The 14,753-nt window shown below is 43.2% G+C and overlaps 1 long non-coding RNA gene across 1 annotated transcript; it reads left to right on the forward strand.

Annotated features, from left to right (window-relative positions):
- The first annotated feature begins 1,424 nt into the window (after window positions 1–1,424).
- On the forward strand, window positions 1,425–14,210 carry LOC148183439 (uncharacterized). Its single transcript, XR_015773621.1, has 3 exons — window positions 1,425–1,719; window positions 13,678–13,724; window positions 13,996–14,210. It is a non-coding gene; the product is annotated as an uncharacterized LOC148183439 (long non-coding RNA).
- The last annotated feature ends 543 nt before the right edge of the window (window positions 14,211–14,753 follow it).

The following is a 14,753-nucleotide window of genomic DNA, read 5'->3' on the forward strand; positions in this document are numbered from 1 at the left end:
GGTCACACCACACAGGAACTTGGCAGATTTTTCAAAAGTGCCCTCTGTTGCCACATCGATAACAGATGGCTGAAGGTGTGGCGGAAGGTTTACGTCCGCTTCCCAGTTTACTGACTGCAGCAGCAAGTAGACTTGTAGTCGGCTTGATGGCTTCTGCAACGGCATTGGCCACTAGCTGCCCTTGTTGCGTCTGATTTACTCTCAGAGCAATATCTAGCATGTCTCCCACATCTGCTTGCTTTGGGAGTGTGGCAAGGATGGGCTTTATCTTCGAGTTGGCATTCTCAAAAGCTAACAGTTTAAACATGTTCTGCTTTGCCTCTTCAGTCATGTCATTCTGAGCTTTTAGGGCTGCTGACAGACGATCGATGAAATGGGAATACGGTTCCGTGAGGCCTTGCCGTACTGTTGTGAAGGAAGGATGAGGCTTGGAATCAGGCACAGCATTAAAGGCTTGACAGGCAAGCTGTGCAGACAAATGATGCATTGCAAGAGGGTAGTTTAGCTGTACAGCCATATGACTGTAAACTCCGGTGAGCATGTCAGGATTAAGTCCATACAGTACATCATTTTGATCTCGAGGTCGATTGACTTCTAGAACTGCTAACCTTTTCCATTCCTTCTCCCACACCATAAGCTGTGATGGAGTTAAAAGCAGACGTGCGAGATTCTGGCTGTCTATGGGACTGTTAACATCAGAGGTGAACAGCCAATCCAAGGCAGTGTTTGCAGCTTCAGATTTAATGCCATTCTCAGTAACTGTCTTTTTAGCTTGCTGCAAGATCTTCCAGTCATGCTGTTCATAATGTGGATTTTGCTGATCATATAAAATGGGACAAGCGACTGCCCCTGCTGCTTGCCATTCTCCCTCAAGAATTGCATCTCGAATGATGCCAGACCACCTCTGCTGTGCTCTGTGTTTTCTGTTTTCTTCCTCCAAGGTGATAGAGCTAGAACAGGGTTGTGGTGTTGACAGTGTTTCCAAAGGTGGAGCAGATGGTTCAGGATGCAGCATATCCTGTAGTTGTTGAACTGATTCTGCTCGTTGTCTTGGTGTTTGCTGTAGAGCTGCTTTCTCTTGTTGAGGCTGTGCTTTATTCGCACATAGGGTTTGTTCAATCCGAGCTTGAAGCTGGTGCACGAGCTGCTCTATTTGTTGTTGCCATTCCAGTAGCTCTTTCTTTGATGTATCGTTGTCATCAATTGGCTCTGCTCCTGCTACAAGCCGGCCGTCATCGGAGTGCATAGAGATACCATCATCGGGGGGGAGAGGGATGTCCTGCGGTCTTCCCCAGTGAACGGTAGATGGCATCGAAGGGTAGATCTTTGGTTTGCACTCTGTGGCTCTCGTTTCTGCTGACGTACCAGGCTCCGCCTGGCTGGAGCTGGCGCCCGCTCCTTCCGGGGGAGCCGTCATTTCTACATCCGCATTCGGCAGGGTAACTTCCGGCTTAGGCTCCGCCGGCGCGATCGGAACCGGAGAGGGCTCCGCCGGCGCGGTCGGAACCGCGTCGGAGCACCCCTGAGATTTTAAAAGTTCCGACACGGTGCTACACTGCCTCCCTGTGAGCCCCTTCGCTGGCCGGACTTGCCCCACCCCGAAAAATGCACCCAAACGACTAGGAGTCTTGGCAGGAGGTGGCTGCGGCGCGTCCGTCTCGGAAGGCGCCATGGCATCTAAGGCAGCTGCTGCTACTGAGGATACTTTCTTCATATCGCGTAAGGCATTTAACACATTTTTCCATACTGAACCGAGGGCTATTACGTCTTTACTCTTTCCCGTGATTGCCGTGTCCCACATCAGATTCCCGGCATTCTTCTACCGCAAAAAGCAGTGAGGGCACTGCAAAATGCCCACGGTTTTTCGCCCATATAATGAGCTTATCCAGGTCCTTTTCCCGGGCTGCTCCGCCTCGTTTAAAGAGGATGCTGAGAAGCAGTTTTTCCGCCGCCGCAAATTCCACATCCATGCTAGCGGCCCGCGGCAAGGGGGAAGGTTGCGACCCTTCTACTACGCCCCTGCCTTCGGACTCCCCCAGCGACTCACCCCCGTTGATTCGCGAGCCGCCTATCTGGTACCGATCCAAGGCAGCGTCTATCTGCGCTCAGATCCACTCCACCAACCTCGGGCCAAGGCTCCGTCCCACCGTGCGTGGACCCACCGAAGCCCCCCTGCCCGCAGGGTGTCCCTGTTCGGGCACCAGATATTGAGAGTCCGCCAGCTGTTCACCACTCTTCACAGAAGGAAAAGTGAACGCCATTTATTTCTATTATTAACACACCTTTTATAGGGTTCTGCAGGGTCCACGGGCAAAGCAAGCTGCTATTGGCTAACACACACAGTTTACATTTTTCTTCTTGTACACAAGAATATTGTTTTGCTTTACTCTCTCTTCTACAGGCAAGTTTCAAGGATTTTAGCCCTCAATATCATGACTTATTTCAAAGGCTGGTTTGTGCATACAGGCCTTTACTAATATATAAAATATATCAACATACAGGTGCATCAAGCCCTGTGCTCTGAGTTCTAGCCACATGTTTTTTAATTGCTTTGATTTGTTTACTCAGGGCCACTATATAGGTGGTCAGTGTTTTTTTCCTAACTTGAGTAGATTTTTATTTTTTTCTCCATATGGTCTTCTATAAAGCATTTCAAAGGGACTTCTCTTTAGTTCTAGGTTTAGTCTGAATTCATAACAATGCTAGTGGGAGGGATTGGGGTCAGGGTAAATTAGTTTCTTGCCTTAACCTCACAATTTGCTGTTTGATTAAATGGTTCATTTTCTCCACTTGGCCACTTGACTGAGGGTGGTATGGAATATGGAGTTCTTAATTTATGCCTAAATGGCAACTAATTTGTTGTATTATTCTTGAAACAAAGTATGGCCTTCTGTTTGAGGATATGGTGGCTGGAACTCTGAAGCATGGTATTATTTCTTTGAACAATACTCTGTTTACCTCTCAGGCTTTGGCAGTCCTAGTAGGGAAAGTTTCTTGCTATCTTGAAAAGGTATCTGCTAACGCTAGTAAGTATTGATACCCCCCCCTTTTCTTGGAAGTTCTGAAAAGTCAATTTGTTGCTGTTGCCCAGGTCTATGGCCCTTTCTAATTTGACTAAGTTTTGGTTTGAGGGTATTCTTGGGGTTAATTTGGAGGTAAAGGTCACACTGCCAGGTCACTTGAGTAAATGTAGCATATAAGTTTCTGTCAGCAATCTTTTCAATAAGATATTTATACAAGGCATTTATTTCTTAGTGTGTTTTCTGGTGTTTTTCTCTTATTACTGACTATAATAAATGGGAAGGGATAACTAATTTTTCCCTTATAGTAGTCCATTTATTTTTATTATAAAGTCCTTTCTGGTTACAAATTTGCTTTCTATTTTTCTTATTATATTCTGGCTTACTTTCAAGAGAAATTTGCTTATCTGGAATCAGGGTTCCCTAAAGTGTCATCTCACTTTTGGCTGCTTTTTTTGCTTGCCTTTCTTTCCTCTAATTCTGAATTCACTTTCTGTGGATGCAAAAAGCAAGCAGGGAACAGAGCTTGTGTGAAATGAAGTCACACAGGCTTCTCACTCTGGCCTGAGAAAGCATGAGAAAGAATCCTAACAATCCTTGGTAAATGACAACAATCTGCAGCTGTTGTTTAGTCAAGGGGTGGTGTTCCACTTAGGGTGATGTGTTGCTTTAATGACCAATGAGAGTTTTACCTCTCTGACCTTCTCGAACATGTGTATAAAAGAAGATTAAGAATAATAAGTTTTGCTCTCTTGGACGATGCAGCTAAGGGAGTCAGTGTCATACTTCTCGCCATTCCTAATATAGTGCGACAACTTTCTGGTGTGCCTTTATGTGCATAATTGCAATTTTTTCTGGTAGATGAACTGCTTCTAGGAGTTGCAGTATTTCTTGTGTATGCTTGATGGGGTCTTTTTGTGAATTTAATAATCTTTTCTTTCTCTAAATGGCTCCGTGTGCATGTACAACTCCAGATGTATATTTTGAGTCTGTGTAGATGTTTATTTTTTCTTTTTTTGTTATTTTTAGGAGGCGGATTAGAGTAATTGTTTTAGCTTTTTGTGCAGAGGTACTTGTTGGTAAAGGTCTAGATTTTATTACTTCTTTGCAAGTGGTAACTGCATACTTAGCATGCTGCTTTCTACTGATGACGTAACTGTTCCTATCAGTGAACCAGGTTTCTGCACTATTAAAAAGGGTTTTTTTTTATATCTGGATGCCTGGAGTAGGTAGTTTTGATGGTCTTCAGGCACTCGTGGTGCACTGGCTTCCCTTGATTTCTGCTGAGAAAAGAAACTGGGTTGACAATGTTAGTTACTATTATTTCTACATTATCTTGTTCTACTATAATGGCTTGATATTTTAGGAACCTCTGTGGGGAAAGCTAGTGCCCTCCTTTTACTTTTAGTACTGTGGAACCTGTGTGGGACACTAGTACAGTTATTTTCTGTCTTAGGGTAAACTTGAGTGCTTCCTGGATATTTAGCACAACTGCTGCTATGGCTTTGAGGCATCCTGGCCATCTCTTGGCAGCTGTATTGAGCTCCTCGGAAAACTAAGTAACTGTTCTTTGGTGTGGGCCCAGGTTCTGGGCTGGTATTCCCAGGGCAATCTCTTGTTTTTCATGAGTATGCTGAGTTTAGCACTGGCTAAAATCACCAGTGCACTTACTCATTTCTTGCTGTGAGATATGGATTAAAATAAGGGAAAAACAGGCTTAAAACTTAAATGGAATGAAGAAAGTTTATTAACAAAAGTACAAGGATAAGAAACCAGAATAAAACCTCCAGAAACCCTTTTTCCCCACCACCCAACCATTCCCTTGTCTAATTGACAACATAGAGACAAAACTTGGTGGTTAAAGCAGTCCCAACTATATAGTAGCCTTTTCATTAGTCTTTGTGGAGAAAAAAAGTTGTTCTCTTTTGTCATTCTATAGAGAGCTTTTCACAAGAAACCCGTTTTCTCATGGTTTTTTATTTTTCTGATGCCAGCTGCCTGGAAAACTCTGCCATCAGTCTCCTCCCATTTCACACCACTCTGAGGTGTGTTCATGGGTCATGAATTCAAGGGGTGTCATTTTAAGGATGAGTTATTCAAAGGCAAAGATTCTCTTCATCTGTCTCTGTGATCATTTCTGGGAACAGAAGTTTTCTCTTTTTCTCTTAGGGACCACGAGTCTTCAGCAACTCTCACTTCTCTGTTTTTGTTCCAGTATCTCATATGATCACTACTTCACCATTTACTCAGCTTCATCAATGATTTACTTTTTCTTAGATTTACACTTTGAAATACTTCATCCCCCCCAAAAAATACTCTTTCATGAATTAAAGGAGTTTTTTTCAGAACATTATTGTCTATCTCCATAGCTTTAACAAAATAATATTTCAGCTTATTAAGACATCTCTTTTTTTCTTTCACTATCTGAAGCTTAATTCTTTCTTTCACTAACTCTGATAGTTCATGTTGTCTCTCTACATGTTGATCACTTTCGTTTTCTTCTCTCTGGAAAAAGGATTAAATATGCATGTCTCATCTGGGTAATGAACAGGTTAAAATCTTGCCCAGGCCTTGTGGATGATCATGTGATCGCCGCCGGGGCAGTGGCTGGGGCTGTCTGCGCTGGAAGATTTTCGGTGGCTGCTCTGAGGGAATGTGGCCAGCATCTCAGTATGTCACGGGGCGATGCCTTTCCCTCCTTTTACTCGGCAGTTTCTGGTGAAACCCAGCAGCGTTAGAAACTGCAGCCGAGCCGGAGACCAGGCTGGGCCGGCAGCACCGCTGCACAGGACTCGGCGGGCTCCCTGAGGATGCTCAGCCACTCTGGGAAAAGGCTCCTGTTACTTCACAGTCTCCATCCCCCCCCCCCCCCGGGAGCTGCAGAACTCCAACTAGACCCCACTCCCCCCGCAGCCTTGTCCGGCCTGGGGGGAGGGGGTTGAACCGGAGCTCTGTTACCTTTTACAGCCGGAAACTAAAGAGAAACAAAAATCCCTGGGCTTAGGTTTTAAAGGGTGGTGTTCAAAGGTTGATCTCATTTTTCAATAGTCAAAACTACTGTAAATTCTCAGAAATGGCCAGTTATTTGCCAGGAGAAAAAACTCCCATCAGCCTCCAGCAGCCTTATCTTCTGTAGGTGTTTCTTACTTGTTTTTCTTAAATGCCAATCTATCACAGATATGGATTAGGAGAAGGGCAAAACAGGATTAAAACTTAAAAGGTATAAAGAAACTTTATTAACAGGACTATAAGAATAAGAAGCATCAGAATAAAACTTCCAGAACACCTTTCCTCTCCCTGCCCAACTTTTTCTTTTCCCAGCTGACCACATAGAGACATGGGGTGCTTAGTGTCAGGAAGATGTCAGCAACTATGGCCCAGCCCAAATTGGGGCCAGTTCCCTGCAGCGTCCATCCCCTGCCCAGGAACTGCTGGGGTCCAGCCTGGCCTCCCCCATGCTGTGCAGGCCACAGGGGAGCGGGGCCGGCCCCACCAGAGCTCAGCTACCTTTCGAGGCCGGAAGCAAAGAGATTTCCCAGGCTTGGGGTTTTAAAAATGTGGTTCTCACAGAGGTGTGATTTGTGGAATAAAAGGAACCCTATAACTCGCAGAGTAGTTATAAAAGCAGGTATGAATTTATTCAGCGCTGAGGTGCATGGGGATATCTCCTCCAAAAAGCATGCACACCTTTTTGATTAGGTTTTCCCTTTTTATCTTGTACAGATTAGGTTTACACGATACGCCTAATACATATTAATTTCTTAACCCCACCTGTCTTCACTTCATATTACAATTAGCCCCATGCCCCTTTCAGTTCTTTGGCCACTTTTTGGGACTTCAAATCTGTTTCTTCCGGCTTAGGGTCTGAGGAATCTCTTTTATCTTGTGGTGCCTTTGTCTTTGCATCTTGTTTGTGTATTCTAGCTCCTTATCTCATCTTGCAGTCTGACCCTTTTTCTTGTTTTTGTGGATTAGGGTGTCAGGGTATGGTTTTTGTCAGACACCCCTTTTAGTCAAGCATTTCTTCCTAATTCTTAATTTCTTTGTTTCAGGCGGATCTAATTTCTAAATGGTGCAAAATGTCAGTTCTCAGAACTAGCCAGCTATTGGCCTTTCCCAGGTACAGAGGAAGCTCCCAGCAGCTTCTCTTAAAGAAATCACTTCTGTGGGTGTTTCTTACTTCTTCCCCAAATGTCAATCAATGTGAAACCACCACAATGAGTAAACAGAAAGAATGGTTTACTCACGTCTGGAAGTTTAAGAGTTGGAGCTGACATGAAGGTATTCTTCAGCTGGTGAAAGGCTCACATGGCCTCTTTTGTCCACTGGAGGTCTCTGTTTCTATTTGTGATGAGTGTATACAGGGGCTTCACAAGTAGTCTACAGTTATAAATCTATAATTTATACCACCCTGTTATCCTTAGAAAGGTTCATTGTTCTTTTATGATCTGAGGTTTTGGGATTTGGCATATCGCTTTTTTATGATTTTGTCTATTTTGTCTTAAAGTCTGTTGTCTAGCGCTGACCTCGTAATCCAGGTAAATTATTTTCTGCTTTACTACTTGAGCTTTGTCGCTCTATTGGGAACGGCAAGAACAACACAGACTCTTTCGTGGAGTCGAACTGGAGAAGTTTCTCTTTGGTTTATTACCTCAGGTCTTTTTTTATAGACCGATACGTGAAAGTACAGAAAAGAAAACTCTTATTGGCTAGTAAACTAACACATCACCATCATTGGTCAGTGGGGTTCACCACCCTTCGATCTTCTCTTGCAAGAAAACAAGGAACAGACAAACAGCACCTGCAAGGCTGCTTTCTATCTCTGAGGATTGTTTTAATTCCTCCTTATGATTTCCCAGGCCACTTTCCCAGGCAAGACTGAGAAAGTTATGTGGCCTGCAATTTCACAGGCACCGTGCTCCCTGCATCAGAGTTAGCATCCATAGAGCTTTTTTTTTTTTTTTTTTTATATATTCTGTACCCCTGGAGTCTTTGAAAGTTTAAGCGGCTTACTGTCTAGGATACACGTGCTTCTTTTGTCCGGGTGGCTATTAAGAGGTCATTGACGAACTTCAACAGCTTTCTTTTTTCTTGTGGAGCTTTCTAGGATTCAAAGTTTTTTGCAAGTTGTTCTCTAAACAAAGTGGGAGAGTTTTTAAATCCCTGGGGCAGCACTGTTTATGTGAGCTGAGTTTTGCGCCTACTTTTAGGGCTTTTCTATTCAAATGCAAAGATTTTGTAGCTGGCTTCATGGATAGTGAGGCAAAAGAAGGCATCTTTCAAGTCTAAAACGGTAAACAAAGTTAGTTTGGTGTTAAGCATGTTAACAAAGTGTATCGGTTTGTTACTACTGGATAAAGATCTTTGGTTATTTTGTTAACAGCTCTCAGATTCTGCACTATTCAGTATGACCTATCAGGTTTTTGAACAGGTAGAATAGGAGTGTTAAAGTCAGACTGACACATTTTTAATAACTCTAATTGCAAAAAGTTCTCAATTACCGGGCTAACTATTTCTCTGTTCTCTCTTTTCAAGGAGTACTGTTTGATTCTAACTGGTTGTTTTTCTTCTTTAAGTTTAATTTGTATAGGGAAAGTATTCTTTGTCTTCTCTGCTACATTGGAGGCCTATACCCCAGGAAACACCTAGTTTATTATTTCCTTATCAATTTTAATTCCTCTTCCAGTCTTAGTTGTTGTTAATATTAGACTCAATATTTTTATGTATTGTTGATTATTTACCTCTAGAATAACTTAGTAATTTTTAAATGTAATGGTTGCTTGTAATTATTTCAATAAATCTTTCCCCAAAAGTGCCTTTGTGGAATTGGGCATGTATAGGAATTTGTGGATTCCCCACTGTTTCCCAACTTTGTATTTTAAGGGTTTGCAAAAATATGCTTTTTCTGATTGTCCTGTTGCCTTTTTCACCATAATATAAACCTCATCTATAGGTATTAAGGTTTATTTAAAACTGAATATGTTGCTCTTGTATCTACTAAAAAATTTACTTCCTTTTTTCTCCTAACTTTATTATAATTAGTGGATCTGCTAGGGTAGAATCCCCCGGTCTCCTTTAATCTTTTTTTACATGTGCGATTACCCTTCTCTTTCCCAGTTCTCTTTCCCTTGATGATCACTTTGTCTTCTCTTTGGGCACTCATTTTTTTAGTGGCCAATTTTTCCACAATTTGTACACTGGTCTCTGCCCAATCGAGGTGGGCCCCACCTGGGTGGGTTTTGTCCATGGGGTTTTTTCTATCATTCTGTACCACCGCCACTAGCTTTCTTATTATTTGCTTGTACTTCTCTTCTTGATTACCAAAATCTTTCCGTGCCTCCTTCAATAGATACCCTAGGTTCCGCCCATCCGGCCCACGAAGTTTTTGGAGTTTGTGCCTAATATCCCTTGTGGATTGTTCTAAAAATAAATTAATTAGTTTTTGTAGCTCTACTTCAGATCTGGGATCTAGTGGTGTGTGACGATGCACAGCCTCTTGCAGGTGGTCTAAAAATTCAGATGGTGATTCTGAGGGGCCCTGCTTTATTGCATATAAGGTTGAGCAATTTATGGTCTTAGGTATAGTTCTCTCTATTCTTTTTGCTATTTATTCCTGGTAGTTTTCTAACTTTCGTTTTTCTGCTTGCCAGTTCGGGTCCCCTTGGGGATTCTGGAGTGGGAAGTATTCCTTTATATCTAATTGTTGTGTTTTATAATGGTCTTTTGCCAGGTCTCCTGTTGTTTTTAGAACTAATTGCTTTTCTGTTTCTGTGAGCGCATCTAATAATTGAATGTCACTCTAATCTGGGCAGTGTTGTTTTATAATATATCTTAAACATTTAGTAGTGGTTATAGGGTCGCTCTGATAATTTTTAGTAACTTTTTCTTATGCCTCCAAGTCAATCATGGAGAAGGGTACTTTAACTAGCATTGGTTTTCCGTGCGGTCCCACTGCCTCTTGTAAGGGTGCTTGTAATACTTGTTTTCTAGTCTGGGATGAAACAGGATTATTTGGAGGAGTTGGTGTTTCCTCTGAGTCTGCATCTTTCTGTTCTCTAGGAGGGGGTTTAAATAAATCCATGAAATCTTGTTTCTGGGCTATAAAACGATGAGCCTTTTCTAACTTTGTGCAACTTTGCTGAATGCTACAAGCTGAGCAACACCACTTGAGTTTTCTTTTATTAGCAGCTTTATTCTCTTTTTTTAGGGCTAATACAAAAGGGTCAGAGAGGTCCTTAATCCCACAATCTCTCTGCCATTCAGGGTAGTTCCGGAGCATGAAGAATATATCAGCATATGGAACTTTAGACCACCTTCCTTCTTGTCTTAGAAATAACATTAACTGTAATAAGGTGTTATAATCTAAAGTTCCAGTAGGTGGCCACCTCACGTCATTTTCTAATTTATATATGGGCCACTAGTAACTACAGAACTTGACAAGAACTGATTTATTTTCAGTGCCATTCATGCTGGCAATTTTCTTTCAGTGTGCTAGTACACATCCCAGTGGACTGGACTTAGGTATGTCCTTGCTCTGCCCAGTTCTCATTATTTCCTCCTTCTCATCTTATCTCACTTCCACCCAAATCTCTTTTCACACTCTCTTACAGTCTTCTTCCAGTCTTCTTCACGCACGACCCAAGTCTGAGGTACCAAATGTGTCCTTCCGCATATAAGCTTTAAAATCTCAGGTTCATGATCAAATGATTCTAGCCTACACTGCGGGCACCGCATCTGCCGCTCAGTAGAAGAATAATACCAGTGTAGTGTACAAACCTTATACTGTAATAGTACCCACACAAAGTGTTGTCCCTGTTGTGAGTGGAAAACCCTAATATATCTTTCACAAATACACACTATTCCTTGTATCTCTTCTGAGATCTCCAGGTCTTTAGGTGCAGGCTGCTCCCAGTCCAGGGCCACTATCTTTCCTGCAGAAGTCTGATATATTCCTTCTAAGAGCACCCGCTCGTTCCCTCTATTTATCTAATGGCGCCCTGGCTTCACAAGCTCTTAAGGGTCAAGCCCGAGCTACTGGAGAAAGGGGGTTCCCTCAGTTTGTGTCTTCAGGGTTAAAACCTACAGCAATTACCACATGGCGCCCCCAGTCGTATGCCTTACTCCATATGTCCTGTCTTGCTCTCCTCTCCCAGTTACCGTCCCACAACCATGACACGGATTCACCCCAGTGACTTGCAAACAGCCCGAGGGTTGCAGGCAGCCCAGGGGCAATGTGGGGACCTCGCAGACAGCTGCATGGGAGGGGAGCCCAGGGAGAAGTGTCCTCTTCTCTTGGCCTGTTGCCCTGGAAATTGAAGCCTTCTGATAATGTTTTCATAGTTTATGTTACTTTCCCACAAAAGTAACATAAACATAAGTTGTTTATCACATTCCTTCTAAGAAACGCCTTTTGATGGACGTTTTGCATGACCAGTGTGCTTGGGAAGGTGGTAGCTTGATTATCCAATCCCTGGTCATTGTCGAGAATCTATAAATACTGGAGTCCGAGAATAAAGGGATAGTTTTTGTTCTGACACTGAGAGGTGTTCATGTGAATCATTTTGTGTCCTCTAGCAACATTGGCCCTTGGCAGGTTCTCTCCCTCTTGCTCTCCCCTCCCCACCCCCCTTCTAAGGCAGGTTGGAAACACCGCAGAAAAGAACCTTTAAAATCCGCTCAAAGGCAAATAGCAATTTACACAATATACATCCACAATACACACACAGCCACACAGCCCACACACAATACACACGCAAATACACAAATCACCCACTTTGCTTTTTCTTGGCTGCCTCAGTCACCCAAGGACTGAAATACGGGTAGAGCTTTGCACTCGCTCCATACAAAACTACGTCTCAGCCAATCACACAATCAAAATGCTCAAACTCAGGGATTCCACAATCACAATTCTAGTAGCAGCAAAATACAAGGATTCACTCAACTTACCCTCAAAGTTTCTAGCGGCCGTCCCTCAGAGAGCGAATCCTCCTGCTGGCTCCCCAGCCAGTATCCCTCCTCTTGGCCATCCTATCATCCCGTGGTCACTTGCAAGCTCCAGACCTTACCCTACACGGGGACTATGCTGTGCTCCAGATGTCTCTGTGTGACTTATCAGCAGCCCGAGCCAAGCGTACAACTTACAGACTCCCTATATTTGATACATACCATTTATCCGTGGTGCCAGCAGGTCTGTTGTCTGTCCCCATGGTGAGCAAGCCGGCAGCAGAGTTCCTTCGTAAAGATCCCAGGGCGCGCCTGAGAAGTCCACTCCCCGTTCCCATCCCACAGCCGGACAGTGAGTCTCCTGCCTGGATTGCCAAAATAATACGCGAAAAAGACTCCACAACTCATGAAAGTTGAAAAGTAGGCATGTACTATATTTCAGCCAGCGGACATATGTGGGATCATTCCCAAAGGCATATACACCAAGTGTAAAGACCAACTGCCTTTTATTCTCTACAATCTAAGATTATGCAATATGCCTAATACATATTTATTCCCAAGCCAGGCCTAGCCTCTCTTCGTATGGTAATTAGCTCCAGGTTCTATCTGCGCTTGCGCCTCCCCAGTTCGGGTGCCATCGGTGATCCCTGATGGTTTCCAAGTTCTTCTTTGCATCTGAACTTTTCACCTTTGTCTCTGGAGCATGTGCATTAATCCCCTGGTCACATTCCAGACTGTGAGATTAATTTTTGCTGGTTCAGGGTTTGAAGAATGTCTCTTATCACCAGCAGCCTTAGAAAAGCCTTGTACACCCCATTCTGTTTGCAAGTCCTGGCTCCTCTATTATCTCAGAACAGTCTTGCTCTCTTCCTGTCCTTGCAAACACAGTGAATTCTCAGCATTCCTCAGTGTCTTGTCAGCTACCTCTTAAGTAGGCATTCTTTTAACTCTTAAGCTCCTTGTTTTACTTCAGCTGAAATTAAATGCAGCAGGGGCAGGAGACCAGACATGGCAGTCAGAGGGGCTGCTGCCATTCTGGCCCAGGCCCCCTGAGATCCTGGCACAGCCCCCTCCAGCACAGCCTGAAATATTTCACTGCAACTGCTCTGTCCGCTGCCCTGCAGAGATCACATGGGCATCTGCAAGCCTGGGCAAGATATTAATTCTTTTAGTACACAGATGAGACCTGCAAACATCAATCTTTTCTTGAATGAGGAAAGATGAAAGAGTGAGGACACGTATAGAGAACATTATGAGATATGAAGGTCAGTAAAGAAGGAGCTGAGTCCCAGAAAAGAGGAGAATGAAGAGATGCCTTAGTCTTGGGCTGAAATTCTTTGTAAAGCTATACTGATAGACTATGATACCCTAGAATATTCCTGTAATTCATGAAACATGGGGGGATAAAGTGTTCAAACTGTAGACATGAGCAAAGGTATCTATGCTGAAGTAAGCAGATGTTGAAGTAGTTGTGATCCAAATGAGAAGCTTGAACGGAGAGAGATAAGAGTGATGAAGACCCTTTGCCCCCAAGGAAGAAGACCTCTGTTCCCAGAGATGAAGATGATTGCAGAGATAGATGAAGAGAACCTTTGCTTCTGAACAGCTCATCCTTAAAATAATACCCCATAAGTTGACATGGCCCATGAAAACAGCTGTGGGAAGACTAAAAAACATAGGAAGGATTTTAACACTGAGATTTTTTCTTTTCCAGGTGGCTACTGGAAAACCGCTCAGAATATTCACTGAGTCCTCATAGAGGTATAGTGAACTTCATTTATTTCTATCTTTAGCACACTTTTATAGGGTCCTACAGGGTTCGCACGGCTTAACAAGCTACTATTGGTTAATACATTTTGTTTAACATTCTTTTTCTTATACACATTGCCATTGTTTTTCTTCATTCTCACTGTTCCAGGAGAGCTTCAAGGACACTGTCTTTGGAATTGTCGTCTGGGTTGAAAACTGGGTTGTGCAGACAGGCTTTGACTAAAATATCATGCCCTTGCTCTGTTAAAATGTTTTCCCACAGGCGGCTGGTTCACAGTGACATTGAAGCCATGAAAGAGCTGTTTCTTGTAGAGAAGTGTCTGTGGCATGGCAAGAGAGACTCCTTAAAAGAACTGAAGACAGACTATTTTAGAAGTGGTAAACTGACTGAAAGTCCCAGGTTTTGTGTCTTTATGTTATCAGTGAGAAAGAAAAGAGGCTGACGGAGTGGGGGAGGGTGGGGTGAGGAGTGAAGGAGAAGTGTTCTGAAGGCTATTCTGATTTCTTATTATTTTTCTTTTAGTTCTGTTAATAAAGTTTTCTTTATACCCTTTAAAGTTTTAGCCTGCTTTGCTCTCCTTCTAATCATATCTCATGGCAGGAAATGAGTAAATAATTCTAGTGGGTGCATGAGCATTTGGCCAACATTAGATCCACTACATTAAATTGGTGTTTCCGCCCAGTTACAAACTGAAACCGACACAAAGGCCTTTAAAAGATACACCTTGGGCAGTACAAGAGCCTGGCCGGGACTCTGCCCAAGATGGAGCCAAGATGGAAAACCAGTCACGAGTTTTCACACTTTTATCAGTTTTGGGCCATTTACATATTGGGGTCAATTTTCCAATTACAGCTTCAGGTCATGAAGTCCCATTCTCCCAGTTTGCTCTCTTCAATTAGCTGTTGTTTATGCTTCTTGGGTCTAAAGCTGCAACGGTGTCCTTGATTCTCAGGCAGGAAAAGGATTGTTTTGTCTAACTGCCCTGTGAAGCGAACTTACTAACACTTTATATGAAGTTC

Source organism: Pseudopodoces humilis, chromosome 12, assembly GCF_049639895.1.
Source record: "Pseudopodoces humilis isolate 2021_Gansu_Grassland_sample_001 chromosome 12, ASM4963989v1, whole genome shotgun sequence".
Classification (NCBI taxonomy): Eukaryota; Metazoa; Chordata; class Aves; order Passeriformes; family Paridae; genus Pseudopodoces; species Pseudopodoces humilis.